Below are 25,716 nucleotides of genomic sequence, written 5' to 3' on the forward strand. Positions count from 1 at the left end.
ATCCGTTTGTAACACATATTGTTTTTTAAAGTCAGGAGCTTGCAAGACAGGCTCGGTAAACAAAGCTCGTCTTAAATCCTGCCAAATAGTTTCCACTGGTCTAGACCACGTTATCTTATCTGGGAATTGTTTTTCAAAACATTCAGTTAGTGGAGCTGTTCTAGCGGCAAAATATTGAATGAACCTGCGATAATATCCGACCAAACAGAAATGTCTTAAGTTGTGATTTACATTTAGGTCTAGACCAGGTGAGGACTGCTTCAACCTTACTAGGCTGAGGTTTAACCTGTCCTCTGCCCACAGTATACCCCAAATACTTGGCTTCAATCATACCGATGGCACATTTCTCAGGGTTGGCGGTAAACCCGTGTGCCCATAGAGATTGTAAAATGGCTTCTACCTTTGGTAGGTGTGACTCCCAGTCAGAACTGAAAATAACAATGTCATCTAAATATGCAGTCGCTTATTCCCTGTGGGGCCAAAGCAACTTATTCATAGCTCTCTGGAAGGTTGCCGGGGCACCATGTAAACCAAATGGGTGCATTTTATATTGTAATAAGCCTTCTGGGGTAGAGAAGGCTGTTTTTGCCTTAGCAGCTTCTGTTAACAGAATCTGCCAATAACCTTTTGTTAAATCAAGTGTAGTGAGATATTGACTATTGGCTAAATTTTCTACCAACTCATCAACCCGTGGCATAGGGTAAGAATCAAACTGGTACAATTGATTTAATTTACGGAAGTCATTGCAGAACCATAAAGCAACTGAAGGCTTCAGTACTAGGACAATTGGATTATTCCACTCACTGGTGGATTCCTCTATAACCCCTAGGCATAACATCTCTTCCACCTCCTGCTTTACTGCCGCCCGCTTTTCTTTGGGTATGCGATATGGCCTCTTGTTTAATGACCACCCAGGGTGGAGTCACAACATCATGTCGGATGATCTGTGTCTTTCCCGGAATGGCAGAAAACACATCTTGGTAGCATTTTGTCAGGTTCACCAATTCCCGTTTCTGTTCAGGAGTAAGCGTGACTTCCATGGGTACCTGGCATTCTGAAATCTTTTTAGCTACCAAAATGGGCCAATTGGCAGTTTCCTTCCAGGGTTTTAACAGGTTTACATGGTAGACTTGTACCTCCCTCCTTCTACCCTCCTGTTGGACCCTGTAATTGACCAGTCCCACTGCCTCGATGATCTCATAGGGCCCCCGCCATTGTGCATACATCTTGCTTTCTGTGGTAGGCACCAGGATGAACAATTTATCTCCCGAATTAAAGGACTGGTTAACTGAGGTTATGTCATACCTTTGTTTCTGACTTGTTGGGCCCTTTCCATTTGTTTATTCAGTAGTGGCACAATCTGCCTTAGACGGCGGTATAACTGGGACACAAACTGAACAACGTTAGGGTCCTGGCATGGTTGTTCTTCCCACCCTTCTTTTAAGAGATCTATAATTCCTCTGGGCTGTCTCCCATAGAGGAGCTCAAAGGGACTAAACCTTGTAGAGGATTGGGGTACCTCTCTGACCGCAAACATCAAGTAAGGCAGGAGCAGATCCCAATCTCATTTTTCTTGTGTCACGGTCCTCTTTATCATTTGCTTAAGGGTTTGAGTAAATCTTTCTACCAGGCCATCTGTCTGCAGGTGGTACACCGAGGGGGTAATCCTGTCTACCGTTAGCAACCGACATAAATCTTTCAATGGTTTAGACACGAAAGGTGTACCTTGATCCGTTAAGACCTCTTTTGGTATTCCTATCCGGGTATACATGGTTAGTAGTTCTCTGGCAATAGTGCTAGATTTCATATTGCACAGGGGTATAACCTCTGGGTACCTGGTGGCATAATCAACTACCACCAATATGTATTGGTGCCCTCGAGCAGATTTTTCCACTGGCCCTATCAGATCCATACCAATCTACTCAAAAGGTACGGAAATTATAGGGATGGGTACCAGTGGAGCTCCAAACTCTTGCTGTGGGGCCGTTCTCTGGCAGACTGGGCATTCCTGACAATACCTCTTAACAGAAGTATAGATGCCAGTCCAAAAGAACCTTAACTGGATGCGTTAAAGTGTTTTCTCCTCCCCTAAATGGCCACCCCAAAAATGCGTATGGGCAGCTTCTAACACCAACCGCTCTAGTTTTCGGGGAACCAAGAGCTGATCTACCCTTTTCCCTTGTAAAGTAGCAACATGATATAGCAAGTAATTTTTCAAAACAAAATATGGTACACCCTCTGAAGGGTTAACTACTTTAACAGTCTCAAAGGCGTGTACCAAATTGCTGTCATCGCGTTGATCTCTCCCAAAGTCCTGCAGTGATATCTTCTCACCAACTAGGTTCCAATGGGCCTCGGACTCAGTCTCTTGGGGTGGTTTGGGATCGGCAGCCTCTCTCCTGGATGCTAAACTTTGGTAGTCTCTGGTCTCTACCTCCTGAGTTGTTTCGGTGGTTGATGGTTTGTTGGTAGCATGCCAGGTAACCAGCTCCTGTAACAACGGAAAGTCCTGGCCCAGGATCAACGGATACAGGAGTCTGAAGGTCACCGCTGCTAACATCTTTAACGACCGACCTTGAACGGTCAGGCGCAAGTAGACCCGTGGGCACTCCTCCACATCACCATGGACGCACAACACCCTGACAGGAGGCTGGACCTTGTCTGCTCCCGGAGGAACCACGTTGGCGGCGACAATGGTGAGCTCACTGCCAGTATCTACCAGGACCCAAATCTCCTGGTTTTCCACCTGTATCTGCACCCAGAACAGAGAGGACTCTGCTTGGGATACCCCCGCCACTGCCATGCGGACCAACGGCCGAGCCGTTTTCCTCGTGCTGCAATCCATCAGCTCGCCCTGTTTTGGGCAGTCCTGCCTCACATGACCAGGCTCACCACACTCAAAGCACACCAAGGGAGGTGGAGCCTTTGCTTTAACTACTGGGACCTGAGATCTGGGTTTGGGTGTTGGCTCGTATCCTGACCTGACTTTATTCAGTTTTCCCAACGTCAGGTTACACTCAGTCACCACTGCCAACTCCTGAAATGTCTGGGGGTCAGCTTGCAGGGCCCACTGCTGCACCGAGCGGTCTAATACCCACATAGCCTGGTCCAGTGCGACTACTTCCACAATCTGTACTGCAGAGTTTTTATCTGGCTGCAACCAGGCCCTTGCCAGTCTGGCTAGTTTGGCCAGCTGAATCCTGGGAGGCTCAGAGCCCTCGAGCCGCCAGTCATGGAGTTCTTCAGCTTTGCTGGGCTCAGTCACTCCAATCCTATCCAGTATAGCCTTTTTCAGGCCAGGATAGGAGCGTGCCTCAGCCACAGTCATGTCCACATATGCCCGATGGGCCTCCCCTGTTAAACAGGGAGCCAGCCTGTCAGACCATTCCTCCACAGGCCATCCCAAGCGCGTGGCTGTGCGCTCAAATGTGCAAAGGAATCTGTTCTGGCTCGGATTTTTTAAGTGCTTTTAACTCATCGCACAACGTTTGAATTTGAGTTTGCTGTTTTTCATGTAACATCTGAATCTGGGCTTGTTGCCCCTCATGTAACATTTGAATCTGGGTTTGTTGCCCAGCTGCATGTTCAGCAAAGTGTTTTAGTAACTCCTCCATTTTGCACTGCGCGGCCCCTTTAAGGACAAATCTAGGAGGTTTAATATAATGTGCCAGGCTTATCAAACAGTCCAGGCCAACACCTGCCTGTTTTGCTGGCTATTTAACAAATAACAGCAAAGTCTGCCTATAATGCTATGGCCCTTTTAAGGCTGCTACTTGCACTTCATAACCAGAGGGGAAGAAAAGAAAAAGGAAAAACTTGCAGTTTAAACACCGGTATGCTTACCGACAGTTTCTGCTGTACACCGTGTCCTTGCTCGCATTCTCCACCATTTGTGACAAAGATCACACACATGGGGACTTAGATGAACACTTTTGGTGTTTATTTTGCACAGCAAGTCACCACATAGCAAGTTGATTCCATACAGTCAGTATTACAGGCAGTAGCAAACAGGTACTCACAGCATAGCAGACTCTTGATAGGCTCCAGTGGTCCCTAGTCTAACCCACACAACCCAGCCTATCACTCGGGTAGCTATTCCACCATCAAGAGCAAGGTGACTCTGCCCTGGAAACCCTTATATCAGGAAATCCCAGGTGCTGCAGATCACACACCTGAGATTCTGCTACTGCTTCCAAAACCCAGTCTGGATTCTCCACATTACCTTCACATGGAAACATGCTGTATATATAGCCCAGGTCACCTGGCACTCCATACTAATAGATGACAGTCTCGGTACCTAAATCCACCAATTTCATATCTCACCTAACAGGAATAATAAATGGCACTTGAGAGGCGAATACAGTTTGCTGGAAAACCGGTATTATTGTTGATATTTCAGGGTGTATACCCCTTTCTCAAAACATACCATAACACAAAAATACATAAATGCACTTACCCCCTTGAAATACCCTGATCCAGCATTCACGCTTCCCGCCACACTCACGCCACGAGCAGCCAGAAGTTGTCACATGCCACACTTTCGGGTCGCAGGTCCCGGTGGTTGCCATAGCAATGCAGCGGTTTGCGTTCCCCAGTTGGCGCATGACACACCACTGCCGGCCGCAACACTGCAGAGAGGGAGGGAGAGGGAATGTGGATTGCAATATACCAACATTCATGTATTGGATAATAGAAACACTGAATACAATAATACAAAATACAAGATACATTGTACATACGTATAACTATTCAAATATAACAATGCAGAGAACAACTACCACACAGCGGTATCACGGAACCTAAATAGTTGCAAAAGTATATGATCTTAATAGCACTCACGCTAGTGCCTCCAATACTGGTCATAATTTATAAAGACCAATATTAGCAATTCTTGGTCCCAATAAAACCAACACACCACTTACATGATGTTATTCGAGTTAATTTGGTCATTCAGGCCATTCAGGAACATTGTCCCAAGCCTAAAGATCCATCTAGATTCAGCCAGCAGTAACACCTTGTAACGATCCCTACCCCTCAATGCGAGTGGGATGTGATCTATCATGAAATACCTTAAACATGGACAATGTATGTCCTTTTTCCTTAAAGTGGTGGTGCTACTGGTTGATCTAGATTCCTCCCTGCCAACCGAATAGCAGATCGATGACGAGCCATACGCTCTCTGAATTGACGTGAAGTTTGTCCCGCGTAATAAAAACCCACAGGGACATCAGATAACATAAATAACAAATTCAGTCTTACACGTTTATACAGTACATGTCAAATTTCATATAATTTATCTTTATGAGGATGCTTATTTTTTGCATGGCATCATGTATTTACATGTACAGTTGAAACAACTATAGCAACCAGGAGGTTTAAAATATTAGGCTCAGGAGTTCTGCCCATCCCTGATATATCAAACTTTACCAGCATATCTTTCAGATTCCGGCCTCTTCTGAAAGCCGCGATAGGTCTAATATTATTGAAACATGGAAGATCTTTATCAGATTTAATTATGGGCCAAAGGGCCTGTGTAGCATTTTTTATGATGGGACTCATAACTGTATATGAGCTAACCCAAGGCATGATATTAGAATTCGCCCGGGTCTTAGGTTGCAATAATTGAGATCTAGGCATACCGATCACTTGTTGTTTTTGAGTTAATAATTCATTACGATCAAAGCCATGCTATGCAAACTTAGCAATTACCGTATCCAGTCTATCAGACAATACTGAATGATCAATTACAATCCTAGCTACCCTCGTCATCTGTGACAAGGGCAGCACCCATTTTAAAGCCAGTGGGTGATGATTGTTGGCTCGAAGAAACGTGTTTCGATCCACATCTTTGTAATAAACAACTGTACACAGAGTACCATTATTAATCATCACTTTAACATCAAGAAATTGCATCATTTCAGAACTGCAAGAATAAGTATATTTAATAGAAGAATCCATCAGATTCATCTCAATGACCAAAGATACAAATTCCACTATGCCCCCGGTCCACAGAATGAAAATATTGTCCATGTACCAGGCGTACAGCAGAAGATGTTTACTCACATCAGGGCAATTCAATAACAGCTGTTCTTGTAATTTGAACATGAAGATGTTCGCATATGAAGGTGCCACTGCCGACCCCATGGCACAGCCATGTAACTGGAGATAGAACTGACTATCATACAAAAAATAATTACAGTATAACGTCAACTCCAAAAGCTGTATAAATAAATCATGATCAAAAATCTCCGGATGATCCTTAAGGAAGATGCGCATAGCCTCCACACCTTCCACATGGGCTATGGAGGTGTAGAGGCTACACACATCCAGCCAACACATGATTGTACACTCCAGTACTGGGGAAAAAATAATTAATGACTTAATAAAACTAGTGTCCTTCAAAAAAGATTTTTTTAAAGGTAATAAAGGCTGAAAAAATTAAATCCAGCAGTTGAGCAATAGTTTGCAGTAGAGAGTCCCGGGCAGAGATAATGGGCCTTCCGGGAGGCTTCACACTATCTTTGTGAAGCTTATGGATTGTGTATAAAACCAGAGTTTTTGGAAATTCTTTAAACATGGTACCGGTCATAAATACATTATCCACTGCTGATTTAAGAACAAGTTGAACCTCTCTCTGGTATTCCTTAATTGGATCCCTCTGTAATTTGGAAAAAAACTCAATATCTGTCAGCTGGCATTCTCTCTCACTCTTGTAATCGTGGAGATTTTGTACCACAATGGCCCCGCCCTTGTCGGCGGGCCTGATTATAATATCATCACATTTAGAAACAATTTTTTAATGCTAGTGCTTCTTCTTTAGGTACTTTTTTTCTGGACTCTTCCAGTAGCTGCCACAAATTTTGAAACAGTCATCTAAAAGTCGATTAAACGTCTTTATTGAAGAATTGGTGGATATTGGGTCAAAAACTGATTGTGAATGTGCTTGTGTAAAGTTGTCAAAAATCGATGCAGTTGTTTAAGCTGGTTTAGACTGGTAGTACTCTCTAAGTCGAAATTTATGATCAAGTTTATGTTATGTTAGTAAATTGCGACTTAGAGTGTACTACCAGTCTAAACCAGCTAATACAACTGCATCGATTTTTGACAACTTTACACAAGCACATTCACAATCAGTTTTTGACCCAGTATCCACCAATTCAATAAAGACGTTTAATCAACTTTTATATGACTCTCTTTCAAAATTAATGGCAGCTCCTGGGAGAGTCCAGAAAAATGTATATAAAGAAGAAGCACTAGCATTAAAAAATCTTTCTAAATATGATATTCTAATCAGCCCCGCCAACAAGGGCGGGGCCATTGTGGTACAAAATCTCAGCGATTACAATAGTGAGAGAGAATGCCAACTGACAGATATTGAGGTTTATTCCAAATTACAGAGGTATCCAACTAAGGAATACTAGAGAGAGGTTCAACTTGTTCTTAAATCAGCAGTGGATAATGGATTTATGAACGGAACCATGCAGAAAATCCTGTTTAAGGATTTTCGAAAACTCCGGTTTTATACACAATCCATAAGCTTCACAAAGATAGTGTGAAGCCTCCCAGAAGGCCCATTATCTCTGCCCGGGACGCTCTACTGCAAACTATTGCTCCACTGTTGGATTTTATTTTACAGCCTTTACTACCTAAATATTTTTTGAAGGACACTACTAGTTTTATGAAGTCATTAATTATTTTTTCCCCCAGTACTGGAGTGTACTATCATGTGTTGTCTGGATGTGTGTAGCCTCTACACCTCCATAGCCCATGTGGAAGTTGTGAAGGCTATGCACGTCTTCCTTAAGGATCATCCGGAGATTTTTGATCATGATTTATTTATATAGCTTCTTGAGTTAACGATATACCATAATTATTTTTTGTACAATAGTCTGTTCTATCTCCAATTACGTGGCTGTGCCATGGGGTCTGCAGTGGCCCCTTCATATGCGAACTTCTTCATATTCAAATTAGAAGAACAGCTGTTTTTGAATTGCCCTGATGTGAGTAAACTTCTTCTGCCATACTCCTGATACTTAGATGATATTTTCATTCTGTGAACCGGGGGTATGGCGGAATTTGTATCTTTGGTCGATGAGATGAATTGGATGGATTCTTCTATTAAATAAACTTATTCTTGCAGTTCTGAAATGATGCAATTTATTGATGTTATAGTGATGATTAATAATGGTACTGTCAGTACAGATGTTTATTACAAAGATATGGATCGAAACACGTTTCTTAGAGCCAACAGTCATCACCTGCCGACTTTGAAATGGGGGCTGCCCTTGTCACAGATGATGAGGGTAGCTAGGATTGTTAGTGATCATTCAGTATTGTCTGATAGACTGGATATGGTAATTGCTAAGTTTGCATAGTGTGGCTATGATCGTAATTAATTATTAATTCAAAAACAACAAGTGATCGGTATGCCTAGATCTCAATTATTGCAACCTAAGACCCGTGTGAATTCTAATATCATGCCTTGGGTTAGCTCATATACAGTCATGAGTCCCGTCATAAAACATGCTACACAGGCCCTTTGGCCCTTAATTAAATCTGATAAAGATCTTCCATGTTTCAATAATTTTAGACCTGTTGTGGCTTTCAGAAGAGACCAGAATCTGAAAGATACGCTGTTAAAGTCTTCTATATCAGGGATGGGCAGAAATCCTGAGCCTAATGTATATCGTAAACCTCCTGGTTGCTACAGTTGTTTCAACTGTACAACATGTAAATAAATGATGCCATGCAAAAAATGTAAGCATCCTCATAAAGATAAATTATATGAAATTTGACATGTACTGTATTAACGTGTAAGACTGAATTTGTTATTTATGTTATCTGTTATCACTGTGGTTTTTATTACTCGGGATAAACTTCACGTCAATTCAGTGAGCGTATGGCTCGTCATCGATCTGCCATTCATTTGGCAGGGAGGAATCTAGATCAACCAGTAGCCCACCACTTTAAGGAAAAAGGACATACATTGACCATGCTTAGGGTATTTCATGATAGATCACATCCCGCTCGCATTGAGGGGTGGGGATCGTCACAAGGCGTTACTGCTGGCTGAATCTAGATGGATCTTTAGGCTTGGGACAATGTTCCTGAATAGCCTGAATGACAAAATTAACTGGAATGGCATCATGTAAGTGGTGTGTTGGTTTTATTGGGACCAAGAATTGCTAATATTGGTCCTTTTAAATTATGACCAGTATTGGAGGCTCTAGCGTGAGTGCTATTAAGATGATATACTTTTGCAACTATTTGGGTTCTGTGATACCACTGTGAGGTACTTGTAATCTGCATTGCTATATTTGAATAGCTATGTGTATGTAAAATGTATCTTGTATTTTGCATTATTGTATTCAGTGTTTCTTTTATCCAATACATGAATGTTGGTATATTGTAATCCACATTCCCTCTCCCTCCCTCTCTGCAGCATTGCGACTGGCAGTGGTGTGTCATGCGCCTCCTGTGGAATGCAAACTGCGACATTGTTATGGTAATTGCTGGGACCTGCAACCCGGAAGTGCAGCATGTGACAAATTCCGGCTGCTCGTGGCATGTTTGCGGCGGCGGGAATCGTAAATGCTGGATCAGGTTATAAGGGTAAGTGCATTTATGTATTTTGATTAGGAAAAATATTTTGCTCCTAGAAGCAAAAAGCCCACGTGCTTGGTCCGAGCTGGTTTTCTAAGCAGCTGTTATAAAATGGATAGTCAAGCCAACAAACGTAATATAAAAGCAACACAGCGCTAACTACATTAATGTAAACAGACAGGTGTATTATTTTAAAAACAGTTGATAGGTTATTTATTAAAAATTAAATGTTTATAAGGAAGAGATCTCTGCCTTACTATTACAACACACAATGTATTAAAAATGTATTAATAGGAGCTTTTAGACTATAAAAGTCTTTGATATGTTTAGGATAAGGGACATATCGCCGTGTAATCCAGTGGTAGGTGGACATGTACTGCAGAAGGCCTTTCACTGTGGGGACTGTCAGTTCCAAATATTTACCAGTCCAGGAGTGACAATGTTAATAGCCCATAGGTGGTGGTCCAGTTGGCAATGGCTCCAGCACGCAATTGTAGGGTTCCTAATAGGCACTCCTCATGCACAGCGGCATTTATGTATTTGTGTGTTCTGGTATGTCTTGAGAAAGGGGTATACACCCCGAAATGTTGACAATAATACGTGTCTTCCAGCAAACTGATTTTGCCTCTCGAGTGCCATTTAAAATTCTTTAGTACCGGTAGCATTGTTCAAATGTTTCGGCACCAATATTACAAAGGGTTTACGGTTATAATTATCTAACCAGTTTAAAACATCCAGTTTATACTGAAGATGTTTATGTTGTATATGATGCATATGATATAAGGATAGAGACATCAGGTGCGGTTCTCTCCTCCTTTCCCTGCTGTGCTCTATTCCCTTCTCCCACTCATGTCCAAGAAATTTATCATCTGTACTATTGGTCTACGATACAATTATATATCCTTATAATCTATTTATACTGAAGATATATATGATGTATACAATATAAGGATAGAGACACCAGATGTAGCTCTCCAATTTCCCTTATACTGTGCTATATTATTCTATTTCCCCCTCTTCCTCTCTTGTCTGAGAAATTTATTATTTGCAGGATTAGCTAATGATTATATCATATATTTTATATATTGTATTTCTATTTAATTTTATTCATTATTCTTTATTTTATTTTATGCTTACCATATATTTTATTTTGAATCCATTTTTATTTCCCATATATATATATATATATATATATATATATATATATATATATATAAATAAACATTTTTTTATTATCATTGAGTATAATTTATTAAATTGATTGGACTCATAATTTTCATATAGGTTTATTACTCCTATTTAATCATTATTTATAATGTTTTGTATGAATTTATATGAATTTATATATATTTCATTTGCATCTCAGTGTGGTCTAATGAGCTCATTATGCTCACATAACGTTGTATACTAAAACATTGCTTATTGATTATTTGTATGTAATGGTTAATACAAATAAGGTTCAGCTATTGCTGACATACTGCTGGTTTCTGTTTTTTAGAAAAACGCAATCACTTAGAAAGGGTTAAAAATTATCCTCCTGTTTTGGTAACCAATAAGGTTGGATAAGTGGGTATAAAAAGAGACCGTAATCACCTCTAAGCTATACCTCTGAAGAAACCGCCCATTGTGTAGGCGGAGAAACGCGTCAGGTGACTTGCACAACAGTGGAACGCAGGTGGACGGCATAACCGGAAGCCGGAAGCACCGTAACCGGAAGTCGTGAACCGCGGCATTGCGGCGTCCCCTGCTGCCCAGGATTTTGCACAGACGGCTCACTGTCTCCGCTCCCGAAGCAGCAGAATACAGGCCTACAGGACACAGTGCCAAACACACCAGGCACGACCTAAGAAAGACCGCCGCAGAGCGGCCAGCTGTTTGGAGGGAGACAGTTGCGGGACTGGCACTTAGCCACACCAATTGGTGAAGTATAAACAGGCACTATTTCATCTACAGCCTTATTTCTTCTATTTCCCGCAAAGTACATCTGAGCCACTAACAGCACTCAATTCCCTATTATTAACAGTTTAAAGCATGCATGCAAAAGAACTAACAAAATAAAAACTGGGACAGTGCACAAATATTACTTAAAGTCCTGGGACCCAGGACACAGAGATTGCTAGTATATTAACCTTTTTTTTTAACCATTGCAATATCATTGTAATCTGTTTTATTAATTTGTTGTAGCTGCCACATGGCAACTAAATAATACATGTTGATTTTCTCTTTTTTATATTTTATTTGTACCAATAAATGTCATTTTATTTTTACAAAACCAGCAGCCGTTGTACTTAAAGTTTCCTTGAGCGCCCACATTTCTACTATTTTTCCTATTATTCCTGTTGGGTGATCTATCTATCTATCTATCTATCTATCTATCTATCTATCTATCTATCTATCTATTTTTTTAATAAAAATTAACTATTAACACTTTCATTTTTTAAATCATTCTTACAATATAATACTGTACATGAGTTTATTTAGTACACACACACACAAACACACACTGATCTATAAATGAGAAGTATTCGGCCCTCCTATCCTCTCCGCAGAGTGCTGCCTGTTTCATGTCCAAAACTAGTTAAGCTAGTCAATTCATGTACCTCGTTTGTTATTCCAAGGCCGCCTAATCAGTAGAAGAAAAAATGCTACAAGCCCAGCAAAGTAAGGACAGCTTGAAGTGTCATAATAATTACAAAGAGGTGGCAGGAAGAAATATCAAATGTATAGACAAGGTTTGATGCCATAGTTACTTGTAATGTACTGTACAGTATGTTCAGAGCAGGTACTTGGAACAGTCACTTAGCACTAATTGCTAGGTGAGGTCTTATTATAAGCACTTTGGGGGGGTGATAGCAGCTGTGCAGATTTTTGGCTACATGATTGGAGCTAGAAATACACTATCCTGTGGGAAATGGTCCAGAGTCACAAATCCTAAACAGATCTTTGGGTAGTATAACATATAACGCTTACTGTGACAAGTATAATACTTGTAGTTAAAATATACAGTACATACCATTTCTTCCATAAACAGTATCCAATATCGGTCACCCCCTCAACATAATTTTAATGTAATACATACCTTTTTCCGGCAGCAGGGATCCCGGCTGTCATAATCCTGACAGCGGGATCACAGCCACCAGTATGCCGGCAGTGGAGCGAGCGCTAGAAAGCCCCTTGAGGGCTCGCTGTGATTGCCACAATCGATTCTCTCTCTATCGGTGTCGAGGACATCCACAGAGGGAGAAAAGTCTGTCGCGCCGGTATTCCTGCATCAGCATTTCACCAACTGTCAGGATTCTGGCGGCGGCATTGTGACTGCCAGGATCCCGACAGTCAGTCTTGTGATCGCCTCCCATTTTAATAGTTTCAACACATACATTGTAAAACCCTCTGGTTTGCAGTTATATGATAGTAAAAAATGCCTTGGCACAGTACTGTAAGTGTTTTAAACCATTAATAATATTTTGCTCATGTTCTCTAAATCTTATTTTAAAATAAAGCCCCATCCTTTCTAAATACTGCAACCCACAGGAGCACTGCAATGCACATTAAACCTTTTAAAATGATATTCTTTTTACAAACTGTTTCTGCTTTTTCTGTAACCACTTCCCGTAACTAACAATTTTTTTTAACCCCCCCCCCCTCCCCACCTCCCATGTTCATTGGCCCACATTGTAATTTTACTTCCCACCCCTATTAGAAATACCCCCACTGGCATATATTCCCCTGTGTTATTAACTACCACTCCCCAAGTGGTAATGGATTGTGAAGAAGCCCCCATCCTCACCCCCAGTGTCAGTGTGCTCACAATTTAGTCTGCTACCTTCCCACATGTCACTATACAGTAAGTGTAATTTTTTTTAAACTCATTTTTTTATTGAAAGGGAAAATTATACATCACAGATTAAATATAGCAATATACATAAAAGCACAGCATTAATATTACACATAATCTGTAATGAGTTGTTTAGTACAGAAAACAAAAAATTACGACAGGATAAAGAAGGGACAAAATAAAATTTAAAGGGAAACATGCCCACTACAGCACAAACCAAGTAACTCGCAAGAGCACAAATGAATTATTAAAAAATCACTTGGGAACATGAAACTCAACAAGATTAATTAAATTGTCCAATTTTAATATGTTAAGGCGAGAAACTTATGTCAATTGATAAAGACCCGAGGAAGATTATTATAAAGTGAGGTAAATAGTACATTAAGCTGAAATGTTAGGTAGGGCCACATAAGTAGCTTAGTAAGCTGGCCAGGGTTGCCACTTAATCAGTGGGGAAGAGGAGGATGTAGAGTATTTAAATCCAATAGTTTCCATTTCAAAGCTACGCTGAATGTTTGATATAATTTTCGATAGTTGAGGGGGATCCGCTCTTTTCCAGTATTGAGCCAAAGCAGCTCTCGTGGCTATAAATATATGTCCTATAACATATTTGTTATGTGCTTGAACAGACAGAGGGAAAAACATGTAAAAGAGCAATTTCAGGAAGTTGAGGGAGGGACTCTTCAGTAACCAAGTTAATTAGTTTAAAAACTTCCTTCCATAGGGAGCTAATTACTGGGCAAGACCAAAAGATGTGTACTAATGTACCCTCCAGGCCGCATTGTCTTCAACACAGTTTAGATGACACAGGCCATACTGTATTTTATGCAACTTATCTGGAGTGTGATGGATACCGTGTATTAATTTAAACATCATTTAAGAATGGTTGAGACATTTGGGCATTTTAAAAATATTTGAGAAAACAGTATGCCAATCCTCATCCGTTAGAGATATTTTAAGTTCAAACTCCCATCTGATTTGAATTTGAAGTTTTTTATCCTCAAAAGAAAACATTAAAGTGTTATACCATGAGGAAATTCTGCCCTTATGACCTGCAATGGAAAGTTTAGACAAAACACATCGCAGCGCAGTGATTGGGTCGGAACTGCGCATGCGCCGAAGGCTGTCGTTGCCTAGCGATCGCCTCTGCCTGATTGACAGGCAGAGGCAGTTGCTGGGTGGGAGGGGGCTGGATGGCGACTTTAAGCCGCCATTTAGGGGGCATGGTGTGGCCAATGCAGGCATGGCCGGACCGTTGGGGGGGTGGGCTGCGGCGGCTGCATGACGTCAAACATAGCCGCTGCGACCCGGGCAGCAAAGAGGCTCTCCCGGCTACCCGCAGGAGCAGCGCTGGCCAGGAGTTACTCCTCAAATGCAAAAGTATCACCACTGTGCGATGATTTTGAATTTCTGCGGGGGAGGGGGGGGGCACACTAACATGCGGGGCGGACTAGCCCTGTGCTGGGCGTCCCCCCGCATGTCTGAGTGCCTGATCCTAGCTGTGCTAAATTTATCACAGCTACGATCAACTTGGAATGACCCCCATGAAGGGGAGAAGAAAGAAGTTGTGCAGAAGGTAAGTCGGTCAAAACCCAGTTTCTTATTTGCAAATATTTGTAAAAATCTTTCAAGGATAAAGCGTTTTGAGTTGAAGTTGTTGAAAAGACTGAAGATGGGGACCATCATATAGGTCTCTAATTGCCAAAATGCCCAAGTCATATTCTGAAGGGATAGATCAGGGATTAATTTGGAAACCGCCAATAAGTTCATAGTAGAAGATGGAAGTGAAAATTCTACCAATGAACTAGTAAGCTTGTCCCAGACAATGAGGGTATCCAAAATACTTTTCAAGGTCACAGAATAAGAAGGTCTATCCAAAGTCTTAACACAAATTAGGTCTTGTAAAGGAAAACCCAGGGTTTTACTGGCTCAGGGGAGAGCCAATCTTTCAGTTGATCAAGAAGGCAGGCATGTTGATATAACTCTAGATTGGGTGAAGCTAGGTCACCCCTAGGTTTAGATCTAAACAGCCGGGCTCTAGCTGTCAGTATCCAGAGCTTTACCTCCAGTGCAGTCTCCCGGGGGTTGCCATCACAGTGGTTGGTGCGGCTGCGACGGTGGGGAGTTGCTTGCAGCAGGTCCTTGGGCACGTGTGTCAGGGGCCGGGTTTGGTGAGCCAGGCTCTGCGGTGGGTAGTCGCTGCATCAGAGTCCTCTGGCGGTGACTGTTTCAGGAAGTCGGGGCCGGAGCTGGGTTAGCTAAAGTGCTGCAGCTGATAATGTCCCCAGTGCTGGGGGTGGCCATGTTGGAGACCAGAGATCTGACAATTGAATTCACACTCTGCTTCCTGCCAATCCGGTGCAGTCTACCATTATAAAAGGGGGCTGGCTCAGGGAGAGAGTGCCAGTGCTTCAAGTTACTTTCCAGTGAAAGGTGCTCCAGCTCTGTGCTCCCAGGCTGCTCCTGGTTCCCTGGCTCCAGTTGCCATCATCAGTCCGTGATCTATCTCTGCTGTAGTCCTGTCACTTAACCCATCGCCACTCGTGGAGGCGCTCACAGGCTCCCGGTCATTTAGGAGCTTCAGTGCTAAATGGTGGTTCCTGCGGGCATCTCGCTAGCCCAAACCACAGTTTTCATTTCTACAGAATCTGAGTTCTTCAGCCCCGCTTTCCAAGCCCAACCCACAGTCTTTGTTTCTTCAGAATCTGAGTTCTTCAGTCTCGCTCTCCAAGCTCAAGCCACAGTCTTTCAGTTCTTCAAAACCAGTCTCCTTCAGCCTTGTCTACCAATCATAAATCACAGTTCTTCAATTCCTCAAATACCGGTGATCTTCAGATCCATTCCTCAAATCGTTTAATCATTGACTCCAGTTCTTTTCCCATGTCTTTCAATTCCTCAAGTATCGGTGTACAGTTGTTTCTTCATTAAAGATACAGTTAACCTCCTACAGAGTCCTCACTCTTTCTTCTGCTCACCAGCTAACTCTACACCTACTAGGCCTCCACCTCATGAGGAAGAACTACATTCAGCCACCTCCTCTATTTCCTACACAGTCAGCTGTCCTCCCATCCCAAGTTCGGTTGTTGGAACCCCAATCTTCGCCGAGCGTGACACTAGCCATTCTAGGTCTTTTGCCTTTCCAGACAAAGTTAAAAATTACTGAGTAGAATTCATTAAGAAGTTTAATTGGTACTAGGTACGGTATGGCTCTAAATAGATATAGAATTTTAGGAAGCAACATTATTTTAATAGAAGAAAAACACCCCATACAAGAAATTTCATAATTTACCCATAATTTTTCTTTGTAAATTCAGAAAAATTAATAAGTGTATTTTTTTATTTTTACTATATCCCCCCCAGCCAATTTTTTTTTATGGGGCAGCATACACAAACTCCTACCCCTCCCCCCCTGGTGCCAAAAGTTGACCTCCTAACCCCATACCTTTTATATCCATCACTGGTGCTCATCTTTAATCCCTCCTGCTGCAGATTATTTCTGCAGATGCATATTTGTGTTCAGTCGGGAACTAAGTTCCCCTTCTAGCACTTTGGGTTTTGGCGCATGTGTCTTGGGTTGTCATTCGCACAGCATTCTACTGGTGCAAGGGGTCTGAAACAGGAGGAGGATAACAGTTCTGCACATAGGAAGAATGGATTTTCTCCAAACAAATGGCAGAGTGGCATTGCTGACGTATGGTATGCAACCTGCTTAGGTAACGCACTACTGGTTGCAGTGCAGTCATATCCCATACGTTCGTGCCAGGAAGGTAGCCATTGTAAAAGCCCCACATGGAGGTGAACCATGTGTCTGGCAAGTGGGAGAAGTAGACAGCACAGGTTCGGTATGGTTTACCACCATTTGGGACCCCAGCTGTCAGGAGACCGACGCGGAATGCCTGCAGGGAGCGCTGCAAGTCCTGTCACAGAATCGCTGCGCTTATCGGGCCCACTGGCAAGCTTCGCTCGCCACACTATTCTATTCCCTCTTGGGTGGTGGCATAGACCACCATTCGAGTGGGAATCCCTGGCCTCGGTCAGGATTCAGACCAATAGGATTTCACCAGCTGTCGGGATTCCGGCGTTGGTGTCCTAAATGCCGGGATCCAAACAGCCGGTAAATTAACCACATTCCGTCAGTGCATCTACCCTCTTTGACAGCTCAAGATAAGTTCTAGATCTCTTTAGAGATTTTCCACTTTTTTCTTTTATAGTGCACCCTGCTTACTGCTCCCCCTAGTTTTCCTGCAATATATTATTATTATTATTATTATTATTATTATTAGTTGGCTTTATATGTTCAATAACTGGTATTTTTTTGCACCTCTCAATGCTTTTGGTTTAAAAAGTGTAACTATTACTACAATCTTTAAACTTTTTTTAAATAAGGTAATAATGATGATACATGTCTCAAAATGTATTTTATGTAGTATCATCCATATACTTTGAATCAAGAGAATTCTTTTAAACTTTCTTTCATTGGGTGATTCATCCTATCTTACTGTAATTTGTTTATTGCACAGTAGCCCTAAGTATTTCTACTTGATCTGTCATCATGCAAAAGCAATAACATGAAAGTTCAACAACAAAATACTGTACCAAAAGCGCGGATATTATAAGTATTTTCTTAATTAATGGTATTATTATGATGATTTCACTATTGTCATACGTACTGTAATTGATAGTAACACCAAACTAAGCTCTACTGTACAGGTACATGATTTGTGTTTTTCATATGGTCAGCATGTGTAAGCTGCTTTGTGTATAGTCATTTTAATCTTTGACCTGGCTGATTGTTTTTATTGCAGTATCTGGTCAAAGGGTCATCAGTGACCATGTCAAGGCTCAAACTGCCAACAGTGATCAGGTCGACATTCAAAAACTGTCGACAGGTTCACAATATCAACATCTGAACTGTCACCATGTGAAAATGTCGAAAGTCTGAGGATGCCGATGATTAGGGTTTGGCTACAGGTGGTGGGGAGGTTAGGGTTAGGCACTAGGGGGAAGGTTAGTGATTAGGGATAGAGGTAGAAATACTCACTAGGACACAGGAGCATCACAGGTCTGGGCCAGAAGAAGTAACGTGCGGTGGGGTGAGGCAGAGCCTTTCTTGTCATACTAACATATGCACCCATTTTTGATTGTATAAAGAATATGAAAAACACAAAAAAATACTTTAATATTTTCTTTGTATTATTCTAATCATTTTTATAGTCAAAACTCTGCAGTAAAAAAAGTGACAGGGACACATCGCTGATCAAAACTCACCAAATTTCCAGCAGTATATACAGCTGCACCTTTGTATAATGCCCACATGAACCCTTTTGCTCATATATTATGTATAAATCTGGCTCTGGTACTAGCCAGTGCTTCCTGAGCCGTTTACCTAGCTGCACGTCCCTTGCCAGGAGGATCCATTACAGCATCACCAGGACCTATAAAAGAGGATACTGGAGCCTCTGCTGCTACTGGGAGACGGGTAGGAGCCACTAGACCACCAGGAATGGTGTGATGACAGTTTATTATGTCAAAATGTCACCTGAGTAGGCATCATGAATGTCAACATGGTCACTGGCGACATGTTGAGCATACCGACATGATGAAAGTGGACAGTATATTGCATTTCACTTATAAGAAGGGGTTGGGTTTGGGTGACCGGCAGTCGGAACACTGCCGGTCACTATACTGAAACTGGGATCCTGGCTGTTAGATGACCAGCGGTGAGGGGGGCTTGGGGGCGAGCTCAATGAAGCCCCTTGCGGGCTCGCTGCGCTCGCCACACAGCGGGCACTTGTCCCTGTTGGTCGGACTAGCGTACTGGTCACTGTTCAGGATCCCAGCGTCGGTATAGTGAGACCGCCGGTCACATAACCGCTTCCCATTAGAAGGGCCTTAGAGATATTTGTAATTCCATTCAAGACTGTGTATAGGTATATACAGTATGTAGCACTAACATTTGTATTTCTGTAATTCAATGTAATTAATGTTTTATTTATATCAAAATAATTGTAAATAAATACACACATACAGTATGTTTAATCATTCTCTCTATATTAAATGTTTTTCCATTGAAACCTTACAAGTTTTAACCTTGGCAAGCACTGGAGTAATTGAAATTAGAAAATGAAGATGCTATTTATTTAATTTCTTAATAAGTGCTGTGTATTTTTACTTCCGTTAATCACATTCTCCATGCATTAATTTAGTAAAAAGGAAAAATATTTACCAGCTTGTAAATATTTTTATATCAGAATAGTTTCACAGCAAATAACTTTTAATGAAATTATGAATTTTTGACACTTACAAAGGGCATATTTAAAACTATTTGTCCTTAGAAATATGTGAATAAATCCACAGGCAATTAATTGATAAAGTCAAATATCATTTGACAGACTGAAGTACCTCTTATAGTACCATGATGAAGTTCCTCACTTTATCACTCAGAATTTTTAATGAAACTGGGGAGGAGGCTATTTATTTGCATAATAGGACATAATTTGCAGTAGTGGAGTTTTAATTATTTATAGACTGGCTGAAATATTTAAATTGCCATCACTAAGGAGCATCTTGAATAATGCGTTCATTTTAGTTATTCTACTATTTCCTTTGTGCGTCCAGTGATTTACTTTTAATTAGCATACAGGACTAGTTGAGCTAAGACATAAGGCACACAAACTGTTTTCAATTAATTTACAGCTTGAGTGGTTTTAGACCATCAGGGGTCAAAGAGACATAAATAGTACAGTGATTGGAAAAGAAAGGTGAACTGAATTGATGAAATGTGTATATGAAATGTTACGATGCAGCGACAATGGCTTTTTCCAATGTTGATTTCTGTTGTACTTTGTCTGCAACTTTGTACATGTTTCAAATACAGTAAGGAGCAAATTTTTTTTTCATAAGTATGGCAAGAGATAACGTGTAAAGAGATAAAGTACCAAACAATCAGCACCTGTCATTTTAAAACACGGGGGGGGGGGGGGTCATTCCAACCTGATCGCATGCTAGGATTTTTCGTTGCGCTGTGATCAGGTCAGAACTGAGCATGCGTATGCACCGCAATGCACAGGTGCGTCGTCCGGGTACAAAGCGGATCGTTGCTGGGTGATGGATTTTACAAAGAATCTATTCGTTCAGCCGTCACAAGGAGATTGACAGGAAGAAGGCGTTTGTGGGTGTCAACTGACCGTTTTCTGGGAGTGGTTGGAAAAATGCAAGTGTCCAAGAGTGTGACAAAAACATAGGGTGATTGGGCACAGGTCACAAAAATTTAATAAAGTGTATAAACGAAAAAAAACAAAATCGGACAATTAATTACCCTTAGTAGCGGGAGCGAGAAAATATCTGTGATTTTCTCCTATATGCTGTCCTCATTGGTGGTGCGCCCAGAGCCAGAAAGTACATAGACTAACAAGGGAGAAAAAGAAGGCTCTTGTGTGGGCGCACTCTATACAGGAAAGAAGTTCCTATAATGTATATCAGAGAATGTTAAAACATAACTTTTATTGGTAATAATATAAGCACATTTTACGCATCTAAACGATCCATGAAGAAATAAAGAATTGGGAAAAAATGTTAAAATGTTTTGGTCTCTTTATTTAAAGAATGATTGGAAAGGTTTGTAGACACAGGATTGTCATACCGCCATTTCCCCTGACCAGTACAGATAACTGTATTGATAGGACAGAGGAGTGGTCAAAGCATTAATATGTAAATATCCAACTATGATCACTTAAGTTAAGCTGTTTAGAGGTCACCAGACTCTAGCACCTGAATCATTCGACAAATACCATAATTGTAAATGGAAAAAACATTGATCTGCACTGAGCATTCACTGACTAGATGAGAAGATATGAGAAAGAAATAGTGGTGATACTGCTGTTGGCGTGTTCTTCTCACACAGAGAGGAAACAATTCCTACTCTACAACACCAGGTATTCACAGGTAGTCTCCTTTCCTGGTACTAACCCGGCCCAACGCTGTTTAGCTTCCAAGATCGGATGAGATCGGGCGATGGCAGCGTGGTATGATAGTAGAGGATAGTATGATCAGCACGCCAATGAGAGTGCACCTATATAAGAAATAATTCAGTAGGAAATGATAGAAAGAAATAGAAAGAAGGGAGAAAGTGAAAAGATAAGTAAGAATAGGTGGATCTGCTTTCCACGTTAGGCACGGTTCAACAGCACCCATATTTGTGGCTCTGTGCTCCGTGAATAGAGGATGAGAGTCCACGAGACAGATAAGGAAGTAGAATTGATTCTAAGTTGGTGTTCTCGGTAATTGGGGTTGAAATCAAAATTTAGAAATACAATTAATGACACAGAATACTGCTGTGGATAAAGTCAGTCTCAAAAAATGATCACCACAGTAAACACGTAAGATGGACAGTCGGACTGCAACACTGTCATTAAAATCCCCTTAGGGAGTATAGGTTATCACAAAGTACAATAGTATCGCAGGGAAAATTATAGATAATAAATGAACATAGGCATGTATATTATATGCACAAAAGATCTTCTTGACAATGGCCCTCATTCCGAGTTGTTCGCTCGTTGCCGAGTTTCGCTATATTGCAATTAGTCGCTTACTGCGCATGCGCAATGTTCGCAGTGCGTCTGCGCCAAGTAAATTTGCCAAAAAGTTAGGTATTTTACTCACGGCTTAACGAAGAAATTTCTTCGTTCTGGTTATCAGAGTGTGATTGACAGGAAGTGGGTGTTTCTGGGCGGAAACTGGCTGTTTTATGGGTGTGTGAGGAAAAACTCTGCCGTTTCTGGGAAAAACGCGGGAGTGGCTGGAGAAACGGGGGAGTATCTGGGCGAATGCTGGGTGTGTTTGTGACATCAAACCAGGAACGAAACTGACTGAACTGATCGCAGTGGCAGAGTAAGTCCCGAGCTACTCAGAAACTGCAAAGAAATTTCTATTCGCAATTATGCGAATCTTTCGTTCTCAATTCTGCAAAGCGAAGATTCACTCCCAGTAGGCGGCGGCTTAGCGTGTGCAGTGCTGCTAAAAGCAGCTAGCGAGTGAACAACTCGGAATGAGGGCTAATGCTAAGATGTGAACAAATACGCAAGCTATGCCGATCAAATGTTTGAACAGAAACAATATGTCATGAATTTCTGATCCAGAATAGGAAGAGAAAAGCAGCTAATCTGTGATTTGGAATGAAAATGACAGACGATATCTGTCAGGTACCACACAACAAAGTAATGAATGAAAGCACAAATGATAAGAAATAGTAATGTGCTGGCCACTGTTGGGGACTAAGATTATAGCCCGTATCAGAGGACAGAACTCACATAGAAAGAAAATAATGAGCTCTAATCCGCAATTAATACATTTGCATTAATGAGATGCCTGAGTGTGATATTACTGCTTGTGTGACCACAGAGCAGTGAGGGCTTACGACACTCCAATCAGTGGGCAGATGAGTGGATCAGTGCATAGTCAGGTGCAAAGAGCTGGCGCCGTGCAGTCGCTCCATGTACGGCGTTTCGCCCGTTAGGGCTTGTTCACTTCCGGTGTCCAAGAGTTTGCAGGGTGGGTGTCTGACGTCAATTCTGGTCCTTGCAGGCTGAAGTGATCACAAAGGCTGAGTAAGTTCTGATCTACTCAGAAACTGCGCAAAACTTTTTTGTACCACTCGGCTGCACATGCGTTTGCTCATTTGGGCGGAGACTATCTGTTCGCAGCACTGCAAAAAATAGCTAGTGAGCGATCAACTCGGAATGACCCCCACAGTGTGTAAATTAGGGTCTGATTAGTCTGAATTTTATCTCGCTCCACTGTATATCTTGCCAAGCTTTGATATATCTGCCCCTAATTCCTGTGTAGTTTGTAGTACTCTTTGAATATTAATTTGCTGTTTCTGTAATGCGAATAAGATGTAAAAGTAAAAGATGCTACACTACACCTCAGTCGCACTGGGCTTCTAGTGCCATATGGTGAATTGAAGCTAGGTGTATGAGGACACATCTGTATCTAAGATACTGGATGTTAATGTGTGTAGGGCACTGGCGTTTCTATTATGGGTGCAGTGTGTGCGGTGCACATGGGCCCCTGAGTCCAGAGGGGGCCCCCACCGCACATGCTGCACCCAATTTCTGAATATTCACCCCTCTGGAGTCCCATGGCGACATCCATGGCGGTGTTAAAACTCCGTGAAAATGGCCCAGCGGACATTTTCACAGAGTTCTGCGCATGAGCAGTAGAGAAATCTCAGGGAAAATGGCCGCCGCGCCATTTTCCCGGAGGTCTGCGCATGCGCAGTAGAGTCTGAGCGCTCTAGTGCTCAGACTCTCAGCGCTGCCAGCAGAGAGGAGGGGGCCCGAACGGAGGAGGCTTCACCCGGGCCTCCTCCTCTCTTAAAGTGCCCCTGGTGTAGGGGGAGGCACCAAGACACATGCCCCTCTGTCATTTAGGAGAATTTTCTTTTATAAGTTAAAGATCCCCTCCCCACAGACCTGACCTACCACAAGGTAGCAAAACTGGACCTGAGATCTGACCTCACCACAGCAGGATCTGCTGCATCCTTACACCTGCCGGGGCCTCCATTGCCCCGCAGTAAACACCATCAACTCCTCCCACCAAATGGGGGACTCGGTATGTCTGAGGAATGCCCCAGGAACATGCAGATCTGCAGGATCAGCCGTCTCCTTACACCTGCTATGGCCTCCAATGCCCCCTTACTCCTGCAGTAACCCCTATTGCCTCCTCTCACCCGATGCTCCAGGAACATGCAGACTCACTCCACCAGATGAGTGGAGAACTAAGGCGGGAGAGCACCAAGACCAGGTCGCTGCTGCCATCTTTTCACTTTCTTGCCTTCATGAAAGACTACTGGTCACTCCTGGGGTGAGATAGCACTGGTTCATGCGCATCACATGCTTGTTTTTCAGTCACTCTTTACTCCCACTGTTGCTGACTACCTCCGCCAGTCACCCACTGCCTCCCCGAGTAATCCACTGCTCCCAGTCACCCACTTCCTCTCTTTGTCACCATCTGACTCTCATGGTCACATACTGCCTGTCACCGACTGCCAGTCACTGCCTCTCCCTGTCACCTACTACTTCTTCAGTCACCCACTGCCTCCACCTGCATAACTATTTCCCCATCAGCTCTCGTGTCACCCTTTGTCTCTCCAAGGCATCACCCTCTCCCTTCACCCACTGCTTCTCTCTGTCACTTCACTGCCTCTCAATGGCATCACCCACTGCCTCCCCCTGTCACCCATTCCCTGTCATCACTCACTGCCTCTCATTGTCACCCTCTGCCTCTCCATCTCCCACTATCTCTCAACGTTACCCACTGCCTCACCCTCTTACCTGCATCCTCTCACTCTCATATAAACATGGTATTTTCTATGAGGCCAGCCCCTTGTTGTGAGGCCATGCCTACTTTTCAGTAGTGTGCGCATCTTCAGCATGTGTGAATATCACTCTCCCTCTCATTTGTTCTGGATTAATCCTGGGTGTGACTGTGTGTGACTCTGAACATGTCTGTGTGTTACTCTTGGTGCTTCTGTGTGTGACTCTGAATGTGACTGTGTTTAACCCTGTGCACGTCTATGTCTGTTTGACTCTGACCCATAGGGGCAGTGCCAGATTAAGATCCATACGGGCCTGCAACTGAAATTTAGGAAGGGCCTATTGTGTGCCTCAGCAGGAGGTGTGACAAGCGCTGCGGTGGTGTGACTAGTGATGTGGGAGTGTGATCAGTGTGGTGTGGGTGTGGTCTAAATAGGGGGTGTGGCCTATGCCATGTGAGTGACACAGTCACCACTTACTGACAGACACTACTTACTGACACACACACACACACACACACACACACAACACAAAGCTTACTGACACAATCACAACTTACTGACAGACACTACTTACACACACACAACACAAAACTTACCGACAGACACCAATTACTGATAGATATTACTGACTGACACACAACACAAATAAACTTACTGACACAGACATTACTTACTGACACACACACAACACAATACTTATACCGCTCTCATATCACAATGCCGGGTCCCACCTGGGAACTGGAAATGGGTCCATCCCTGGGCCGGACCCGGCATTGGACCCTACACAACGCCAACCCGACCCGGCAATTTGCCGGGTCGGGGTGCCATCCGTGGGCGGAGACGGAGTCTGCATGAGGGGCAGGTGCAGAGGCGGCGCTGGGAGATGAGATCATCTCCGCACCGCCACTCCCTATGCAGTGAACGGGTCTTAGGTTGCATCGATCTGAGTAACCCGTTTACA

The 25,716-nt window shown here is 42.6% G+C and overlaps 1 long non-coding RNA gene and 1 pseudogene across 4 annotated transcripts in view; one reads left to right on the top strand and one right to left on the bottom strand.

Annotated features, from left to right (window-relative positions):
* The window catches only part of LOC134983737 (uncharacterized), a 1,747,570-nt gene that overhangs the window by 111,975 nt on the left and 1,609,879 nt on the right, over positions 1-25,716 (top strand). The gene's annotated exons all lie outside the window — the stretch shown is intronic.
* Positions 21,358-21,476, bottom strand: LOC134944757 (5S ribosomal RNA; annotated as a pseudogene).

Source organism: Pseudophryne corroboree, chromosome 1, assembly GCF_028390025.1.
Source record: "Pseudophryne corroboree isolate aPseCor3 chromosome 1, aPseCor3.hap2, whole genome shotgun sequence".
Classification (NCBI taxonomy): Eukaryota; Metazoa; Chordata; class Amphibia; order Anura; family Myobatrachidae; genus Pseudophryne; species Pseudophryne corroboree.